Source organism: Ailuropoda melanoleuca, chromosome 2, assembly GCF_002007445.2.
Source record: "Ailuropoda melanoleuca isolate Jingjing chromosome 2, ASM200744v2, whole genome shotgun sequence".
In the NCBI taxonomy this organism is placed as follows: Eukaryota; Metazoa; Chordata; class Mammalia; order Carnivora; family Ursidae; genus Ailuropoda; species Ailuropoda melanoleuca.
Window position 1 is genome coordinate 14,834,160 of NC_048219.1, and position 9,739 is coordinate 14,843,898.

The following is a 9,739-nucleotide window of genomic DNA, read 5'->3' on the forward strand; positions in this document are numbered from 1 at the left end:
AATTTCCTTGCGCTTTTGTAGGAGCCCCTAGAGAAATATCCTCCTCCTGATAGACATGAAGGAGGAAGCACGAAACCCCTAGCAGGGGCCGGAAACCACCTTAGAACTACGAGGAAAGGCAGTCTTACTTTAATAGATAGGCAGGGGAGAGGTGAACATTAAAGATTTTAGGGAGCTCCTGGATCCAGCTCATTTGGAGCCTAAAATGCCTTCAAAGTTGTCAATCACGCGAGCTACCTACTCTAATTCTCTTTATGGTTTAAGCCACTTTGAGTTACTTGCAAAGGGAAGATTCCTCACCAGCCTAAGGATTATGATTTTATTATAAAATCATTATTATCATTATGATACACAGCAAATTATTTATGGTTTACCGCAGAGCTGAGCGATACATATCTTTTCATGTAGGTTTTTTTTTTAGTGGTTTTTGAAAATTAATGATCACTTCTACTTGCAGAATTCTCCATATGCATATCCTTAATTCTTTCTACATACTTGTGTCCGACCTCGTCTTCCGCTCCGGGCTGGAGTCCCTCTCAGCTGTTAATCTGCACCTTCTCCCCCGGTCTCTCCTGAGTTGAACCCCCGATTGCCTGAATCCCATGACTTCTCCTCTTTTGGATTACACTTGGGAGGTGCTGGAACATTTTCTCAGTGTTTTCTGTGAAAGAGTTTCAAGCAGGCAAATTGCCTAGGGAGGGGTGAAGTTATCTTAATTCCGCCCTCACAATGGACTAATAGCCTGGCAAGGTACAAAATGTCCAGGTGAAAACATATTCCATAAGATGTTTGATGTTATCATCCTGTTGCTTTCTGGTATCCAATGTTGTTACTGAGAAGTGTGATGTCATTCTGATCCTAGTCCAGTGTGGGTGACTTCTTTTGCATTATTTTGCTTTTTGGAAGCTTTTAAGGGATCTAATCCCAGGTTCTAAAACCTTTCTAAGATGTGTCTTGATATGGGTCTTTTTTTTTCTTTCTGATGTGTCCCCTTTATGGGGTGAGCCTCTTCAATCAGGAGCCTGATGTCTTTCATTTTGGAATTTTTTTTCTTAGATTCTTTCTTCTGCATCTCTCCCTCTCCTCCCTTCTTTTCTTTCTTTCTGAGGACTTCCTAGTCAGAGGTGGGATTTCTAAGGCATATTCTTTATGTCTCTTCTCACTGTTCTCTTATTGTTCAATCCTTTATCTTTTTGTCCTACTCTATGTCGTATTTCCTTGACTTTGTCCTCCACTCATTTTTGAAATGTGAATTATCATTTTTATTTCCATGAGAACTTTATCGTATCTTATTGTTTTATAGATGAAATACTTTCTTGTTGCTCTCTGAAAATATTTATTAGACTTGGGGAACCACACTAAGAACGTCTCTTTCCCATTATCTCACTGCCCTATTCTGCACTAAGGAATCTGGGAGACAGCACGCCTTTTGCCTGAGCTAACTGTGTGGCTGTGCTGAGTATGTAACCATGTTAGCAAAGTGAACTGTGGAGTGGTGGTACCACTAGGAGCTTGGTCATTAGTGTGCGATTCACTTCGCCAGGTCTGTCTCAGAAAGGCACTGAACAGAATTCATACTCACTGAGAGCAAAGAGAAGATCTCTTTTCCACATTAAGCAAGACCCCACCAATACGTGGGACAGTCACCAAACATGCTACAAAAAAAGGAGCAGGAGAGAGAGGAGGAACAGAGGGCAAAAAAAAAGGAAGGTAGAAGAGAAGACAAAGATGGTGGCAAACTGTTAACTCCCCTAACAAAGCAAACAAAAGTCAGACAAAGACTTCATGGGAAAACCCTAACTCAAGAAATAAAAGCACACTTCCCATCCATGTACACTTACGAATGGCTAAGATGGTAAAATTTACGTTATGTATATTTTATCACAAATTTTTTTTAAAAAAATCACCTTGGAATGAAAAAGCCCACATATTGGGGGAGAGGGAGAGAAAATGAGGGACCAAACCATAGATCTGGCTAAAGATTTGGGGTCAAAAGGGGCAGCCAAGCTAGAAAAACATGCCCTCATAGGCTGAACCCTAAAATACCGCATTTTAATGTGTTCGAAAAAGCATGTTTGAACAACCAGTCAGGAGATGGGGGTTAAGTGGGTTCTTTACCTTACAGTTGTGTGAACAGATGTTGACGTTTAGGGCATTTTATTGGTCTTTGTTTACTATGTTTATATGATGATGCCTGTAAGACATTAAATGCAAATTTCTTGATGGCGAAATAACTGTTTAAGAAAATTTCAACAAGAGAATATGAGCTCCTGAGCAAACCATGGTATTGGCTGTTGAAAGTGAACAGATGGAGGTAAAATTCTGACAGGCACAACTGCTGGAGTGGCAGTGGCAGGCTCAGGCACACTCTGAATGAGCCAGAACCATTGCCTCAATCGTCTTCATGTTTCACCTCAAAGGGTCTGCCTCTCGATTGCCTTCGTGTTCTCAGTGGGGGAGTAAAACAGGTAAATTTTGTAACAAGGGGTGGTTTGAATACTCATCTTGTGGAAAGTGGCTTGAAAAGCTGGTTGTACCTCACTACTATACACTGGTTTTACGAGGAGGGTTCCCAGCCAGTGTTTCTGAGACATCAAAACCCAGTGTGAAAACGTTGATGAGCGGAAGGAATTTGTTGTTCATCTTAATGACAAAGTGGCTTCCCAAACCGGCTTATTTAGCAAGTTTCTTTTTTCAAGGTTGCACACACTCTATCAAAATCTTTAAGGCCAAACTGTGGAGGTACACTATTAATAATCACACCAAGTCCTGGTCTTAATTATGGGGACAACTCGAACTGCAGGCAGACTGGCTCTTGAATTTGCTGACATAGCCTTAGAACAAAATAATCAAATTGCCCAGCATTTGCAAAAAAGCTTGATCTAGTTTTTTTCTTTCTTTCTTTCTTCTTTCTTTCTTTCCTTCTTTCTTCTTTCTTTCTTTCTTTCTTTCTTTCTTTCTTTCTTTCTTTCTTTCTTTCTAGGTCATTGTCTTAGTAAGTGGGACTGGACTTCTGCATTTAGAAAGAAATTGTAGATGTACTTTTCCCTATTCCTCCTGCTAAGTATAGTTAAAACCATGGACATGATATTCAAAACAAACATAAGGCTCTGAAAGGTAGACAGACTGGCTAAGGATTTCAGGAACCAAGGAATGATTCAAGTGAGCTCCCTGGATCATTTTTGCCTTACATACCCTACTGGGTGCCAGAGAAGCCAGCAACCTGGAAATGTCAATGGGTGCAGGCAAAAGACAAGTTGAGTAAAGTCTGCTTTCTCTAGACAAAAGACCAAGAAGAGAGCATCTTAGCAAGGCAGAAAACTTCTAGATAATAAGTACTCTATCCAGCCAAACATCAAAGAAAATCTTTGACTCCATCCCCACCCCCACCAGCAAAGGCTGAGCAGGAAGCCTAGACTTCCATTCACATCAGGCTGAAATGAGGTGCTTGGCCCTCTCCCATGCCTCTCCAGGTGGTGTCAAAAGAGACCAAGTGGAGAACTGGGACCTTCACATCCACTAAGTGGTAATGAAGCTTCTCTATGCTATGTCAGTAGAGATAACATGGGCAGCCTTGACTTCTACCCCCACCCAGCTATGTCAAAGTAACCCCCCTTCCTGTTAAGGTGGTGTCAGAGGAGGCCTAGTGAAAAGTTGGGACTTTCATCACCACTCAGACTTAAAGAGGCCTCTCCACCACCACTACTATCACTGCCACCACCACCACCACACACATCGTGTTAGTGGAGAGCAGAAACAAGGCACATCTGCCTCTTCCAGCCAGGGTGGTATCAGTAGAGGCCTAGTGGGGAGCCTGCACACCTACCCCCACACTGTGGTAACAAATAGTCCTTCCCCCACTATGGTGTCAATGGAGGTTGAATGGGGAATCTGGACTTCCATTCCCACCTGACAGTAACAATACAGGACTTCCCCTTTTTACCCCAGAGCTATGTCAGATGAGCTCTGCTAAAAGAGCTGATTGAAAGAATATCCAGCATCTTATAAGGATATACCCAAAATGCCCCAGTTCCAATCAAGTTACTTATCATACCAAGAACCAGGTATATTTTCCCTTGAATGAGAAAGACAATCAACAGATGCCAACACTGAGATGACACAGATATTAAGATTGTCTGACAAAAATTTTATAGCAGCCATCAAAGAAAAGATGTAACCAAAAATTACAAACACATTTGAAACACATTTTGTAAAAAAAAAAAAAAATCTCAACAAAGAAGTAAAACATACAAAGAAGATCAATGGAAATTTCAGAACTAAAAAATATAATAACTAAAAATTTTAAATGCAATAGATTGGCTCGATAGTGAAATGGAGAGGACAGAGGAAAGCCAGTGAACTTGCAGAATACAAATAAACAGATCTGAACAACAGAAAAATTGGACACTGAAAAACAAATGAACAGAAGCTCAGGGAACTGTGGAACTTTAATAAAAGATCTAACTGCCATGTCATCAGCATTCAAGAAAGAGAGGAAAAAGAGGGTGGGCTGAAGAAAATATTGAAACAAATAATGGCTGAGAATTTCCTGAATGTGGCAAGACGCAAACCAATGAATTCAAGAAGATGCAACCCCAAACAGGATAAACCCAAAGAAATCCACACCAAGACACATTATAGACAAATTTCTGCAAACTAAAAATGAAACAAAACAAAATCTTGAAAGCAGAGGAAAACATTCCTCTTTCTATAGAGGAAAAGCAATTTGAATGATTTCTCATCAGAAACCATGGAAGCCAGAAGAAAGTGGCATGACAGTTTTCAAGTGCTGAAAAGAGCTATCAAACTAAAAACCTATATCCAGCAAACTTATCCTTCAGAAATGAAAAAAAAATCAAGATATTATTAGGCAAAAGAAAACAAAGAGAATTTGTAGCCCCGAGATGTGCCCTAAAATAATAGCTAAAGGAATTACTTGAAGATAGAAAAATAAGGGAATACAGAAAGGAAATGATAAAATTAGGAAACTTTGAACATCCGGAAAGAAGAACAACAGGAAGAGTAAAATTATGGGCAAATAAAAAGACTTTCCTCCTCTTGAGTCTTTTTTTTTTTAAAGATTTATTTATTTATTTGACAGAGATAGAGACAGCCAGCGAGAGAGGGAACACAAGCAGGGGGGAGTGGGAGAGGAAGAAGCAGGCTCCTAGCAGAGGAGCCTGATGTGGGGCTCGATCCCATAACGCCACGCCGGGATCATGCCCTGAGCCGAAGGCAGACGCTTAACCGCTGTGCCACCCAGGTGCCCCCCTCTTGAGTCTTCTAAATTATGTTTGATAGTGAAGCAAAAATTATCACACTGATATGGTTCTCAGTTTATGCAGAGGAAGTATTTAAGATGATTATATTGTAAATGTAGGCAGTAAAGGAATACAAAGGGAAATAAGGTTATACATCACTCAAACTGACAAATGTTGACACCAGTAGACTGGGATAAGCTTGTGTATATATAATGAAATGCCTACAGCAAACACTTAAAAATATCTGTACTAAGAGATATGCTCAAAATATAGATAATTCAAAACGAATTCTTTAAGATGTTCACATAATCCACAGAAAGGCAAGGAAAACAAGGAAATTAAAAAAAAAACAAGAGAAAGCAAACAAAAAAGGCAGACTTAATCCCTAATATATTAACAATTACATTAAATGTAAATTATCTAAATAAATCAACTAAAAGATGGAGATTTGGCAGAATGAATTTTTTTCCCACCTATATGATGGCAACAGGAAATTCAACTTCAAAAATATCAACATAAGCAGTTTGAAAGAAAAGAATGGAAAAGATACTTCAGGCAAATATTAATCAAAAGAAAGCAGGAATGGCCACATTAATATCACATGAAGTGCACTCACAGCAAAAAAAATGACCCGACAGAGGTAGACATTATATAATGATAAAAGAGTCAATCTGCCAAGAAAACATAGTAATCCTAAATATGCATGCACCAAACAAAAGTGTTGCAAAATGTGTGAAGCAATATATAAAAAGAACTGTATACCACAGTCAAGTGAAGTTTATTCCAGGAATGCAAGATTGATTCAATGTTTGAAAATCAGTCAATGTAATTTGCCATATTAACAAGCTAAAGAAATGAATACAATAGACTTTAACAAATGATGTTGGAGCAAATGAATATCCACCCACAGGCAAAAAATTTAAATTTGACCTAAAATGAACACCTTACACAAAAAATAACTTACCTGTATCATAGACTTAAATCTAAAACATGAAGCTATGAAAACTTTTAGGAGAAAATATTCCAGACCTACGGTTTGGTGAAGAGTTCGTAGAACACCAGAAGCACAATCCGTAAAAGAAAAAAAAATCAGTAAATTCGACTTCATTGAGATTATAAAATTTGCTCTGAAGAGAATCTTGCTAAGAGAATAAAAGCTACAGATGGGGAGAAAATGTTTGCAAACCACGTATCTGACAAAGAACTAACATCTAGAATAAAAAATTCTCAAATTCAACAGTATATCACTTCACACCCATTAGGGTTGCTACTATTAAAAAAAAACCAGACACTAATAAGTGTCTGCAACAATGTAGAAAAATTGGGACGCTTGTGCACTGTTGGTGGGGGCGTAAAATGGTGCAGCCGCTATGGAAAACAGTATAACATTCCCTCGAAAACATTAAAAATGGAATTGTCATATGACCAGCAATTCCGCCTTTTGGTATATCTCCAAAAGAATTAAAAGCAGGGTTTCAAAGAGTTATTTGTACATCCCTGCTCATAACAGCATAATTTATAATAGCCAAGAAGTTGAAGGAGTCCAAGTGATCGTCAATGAATGAATGGATAAGAAAAATGTGGATCCCTACAATGGAATATTATTCAGCCGTAAAAAAGGAAGGAAATTCTGGCACAGGCTACAACATGGAAGAACCTTGAGGACATTATGCTAAATGAAATACGCCAGTCACAAAAAGGCAAATACCGTATGACTCCCTCCTATTCCATGTGAGTTATCTAGAGTAGTCTAATTAATAAAGGCTCAAAGTACAGTGGTGGTTGCCAGGGACAGAGGGGAGGGGGAAGTGGGAGTTGTTTCAGGGATGCAGAGTTTCAGCCTTGTGAGATGAAGAAGTTGTGGAGATTGGTTCAGCAACAATATAAATATCCATAATGCTATGGAACTGTACACTTAGAAATGGTGAAAATGATAAACTTTATGGAATGTGTATTTTACCACAATTCTTAAAAACTCATCAGCACAGAAAACAATCCAATTAGAAACTGGACAAAAGGCACAAAGAGACGTTTCACCAAAGAGAACATAAGTTGGTAAATAAGTACATGAGTTTCCACATCGCTAGCCATGGGGGAAGCAAATTAAAATCACAACAGAATGTCACTACACACTTATTATTACAACAGCGAAAACTTTAAAAGGTGACGGTATCGCATGCTGACAAAGATGCAGGTTTCTCAGGCTTTGCTGGTGGGAATGTAGATGGTGCAGCAATCTGGAAAATCATCTGGAAATTTCTTTAAAAACAACGTACACCCATACAATCCAGCATTTGTACTCGTGGGCACTTATCCCGAAGAAATGAAACTTGTCCACACAAAGCCATGTATGCAGCTGTTCATATCCCCAAATTGGAAACAACCAAAATGTCCTACGATCGTTGAATGGTTAAACAAACTGTGGTATGTCCATACAAGAAACTACCATGCAGCACTAACAAGGAATAAGTTATTGATACATGCAACAACTTGAATGGATCTCAAGGACGTTATCTAAGTGAAAAACTCCAATCTCAAAAGTCTCGTACTCACCCCATTTATGTAATATTCTTTTTTTTTTAAGAGAAGGAGTGGGGGAGGGGCAAAAGGAGAAGGAGACTCTTAAGCAGGCTCCATGCCCACTGCAGAGCCCGACGCGGAGTTCTATCTCGTGACCCTGAGATCGTAACCTGAGCTGAAATCAAGAGTCTGGCGCTTAACTGACTGAGCCACCCAGGCGCCTCTCATTTACGCAATATTCTTGAAATGACAAAATCATAAAGATGGAGAATGGATCTGTGGTTGTCAGAGGGTAGAGATAGTCACAGCTGGGCGTGACTGATGAAGGCTAGCATGAGTTACAACTTTCTAGGGAAGGAAGAGTTCTGTATCTTGATCGTGCTGGTGGTTACACAAAGTTACACATGAGACAAAAATTACAAAGACCTATATACACCCTGTCTATGAATGCCAATATCCTGATTTCGATATACTTACGTAAGACGTAACCAGTGGGGGAAACTGGGTTAAGGGTCCATGAGATCTCTTTCTACCATCTTTGCAACTTTCTGTGAATCTATATCTATTCAAAATGAAAGGGTGTTTAAAAAAGTGAACGAGGGTGATGGTGGATCTGAGGGGTTTTCAGGCTGCTCTAAGAATCTAGCCAACTGTCCTCTTTGCAAGGTCCGCCTGTGGATGTTTCCACATACGGTAGCCTGAAAATCTTGCCCGTGCCGCTTCTTTTTTTTTTTTTTTAAAGATTTTATTTATTTATTCGACAGAGATAGAGACAGCCAGTGAGAGAGGGAACACAAGCAGGGGGAGTGGGAGAGGAAGAAGCAGGCTCATAGCGGAGGAGCCCGATGTGGGGCTCGATCCCATAACGCCAGGATCACGCCCTGAGCCGAAGGCAGATGCTTAACCGCTGTGCCACCCAGGTGCCCCGCGTGCCGCTTCTTTGACAAACTTCGACACATCTTTCCTCAGTACTCATGCTGACATAGCTCATAAAGCAAGAAAAAACATAAACTGTTGCCATTTGTGCCCCCGTATCTAGGCAAACCTGGGTGCACATTGCGAGACCAAGGCAGAGAAAATGAATCAACCAGACCCTGAAATTGGTGGGCAGTGTCGATTCATTATCTGTGACATCTGCTGGTGACATCACACATACCACTAATACGATTGCGGTCCTCTGCCTGTACTCCTAATGCAAGGAGAGGCTGAATTTCTGTTCTAGGCTATTTCAAATAAATATATAATTTTTTCCCAACTGAGTTCACAGGGTCCTTGAATTCTTACCCCAGGTTAAGAACACCTGCTCTGAGAACACTTTTAACTGCATTCCCACAAGTGTTGATTTGTTCCCATTCTCATTTCTGTTCAATTCAAAATATTTTCCTATTTCCATTGTGATTTCCTCTTTGACCCGAGGGTTATTGAGAAGAGTATTTCTTTGCATCTCCTTCAAACCCGCAGTATATTCCTTGCAAATGTGTTTTAGAGGTGAAGTTCCACAGAGCTGGGAGTTAATGGAGCCCCCACCCCCCACCCCCGGCAGAGCTGCCTTGAAAGCGAGCTACCAGGCTGTTGGAGCCAGGGCTGCTATAGCCAGGATGAAGTGTTTAATGTACGGATTTTATTGCTTTAGAATTTATCATTTTTTTTTAAATGCAGTAACACAAACTCAGTCTTCAAAGACAGGGTGGCTGCCTGGGGGGAACCTGGGGCTGGGGGAACCTGGGGCTTGGGCAAAGAGCTGTCTGGCAGGAGGGGGCGTTGTTCGTGCAGCTGCCTGGCTGGGCTTTGTCCTTCTGCTTTTCCTCCAGGTGAGGGGAGCCCCTGGGGGTGACCAGGAACAGGACTGGAATCTTCTTGCCGAGTAGGATCTGTGGCGAGTCCTCGTTGAGCTGCCCCCCATCAGCTAAACTCAAAGAGACACCTGGGGCGGGGTGGCAGGCGAGGGGGGGAAGGGT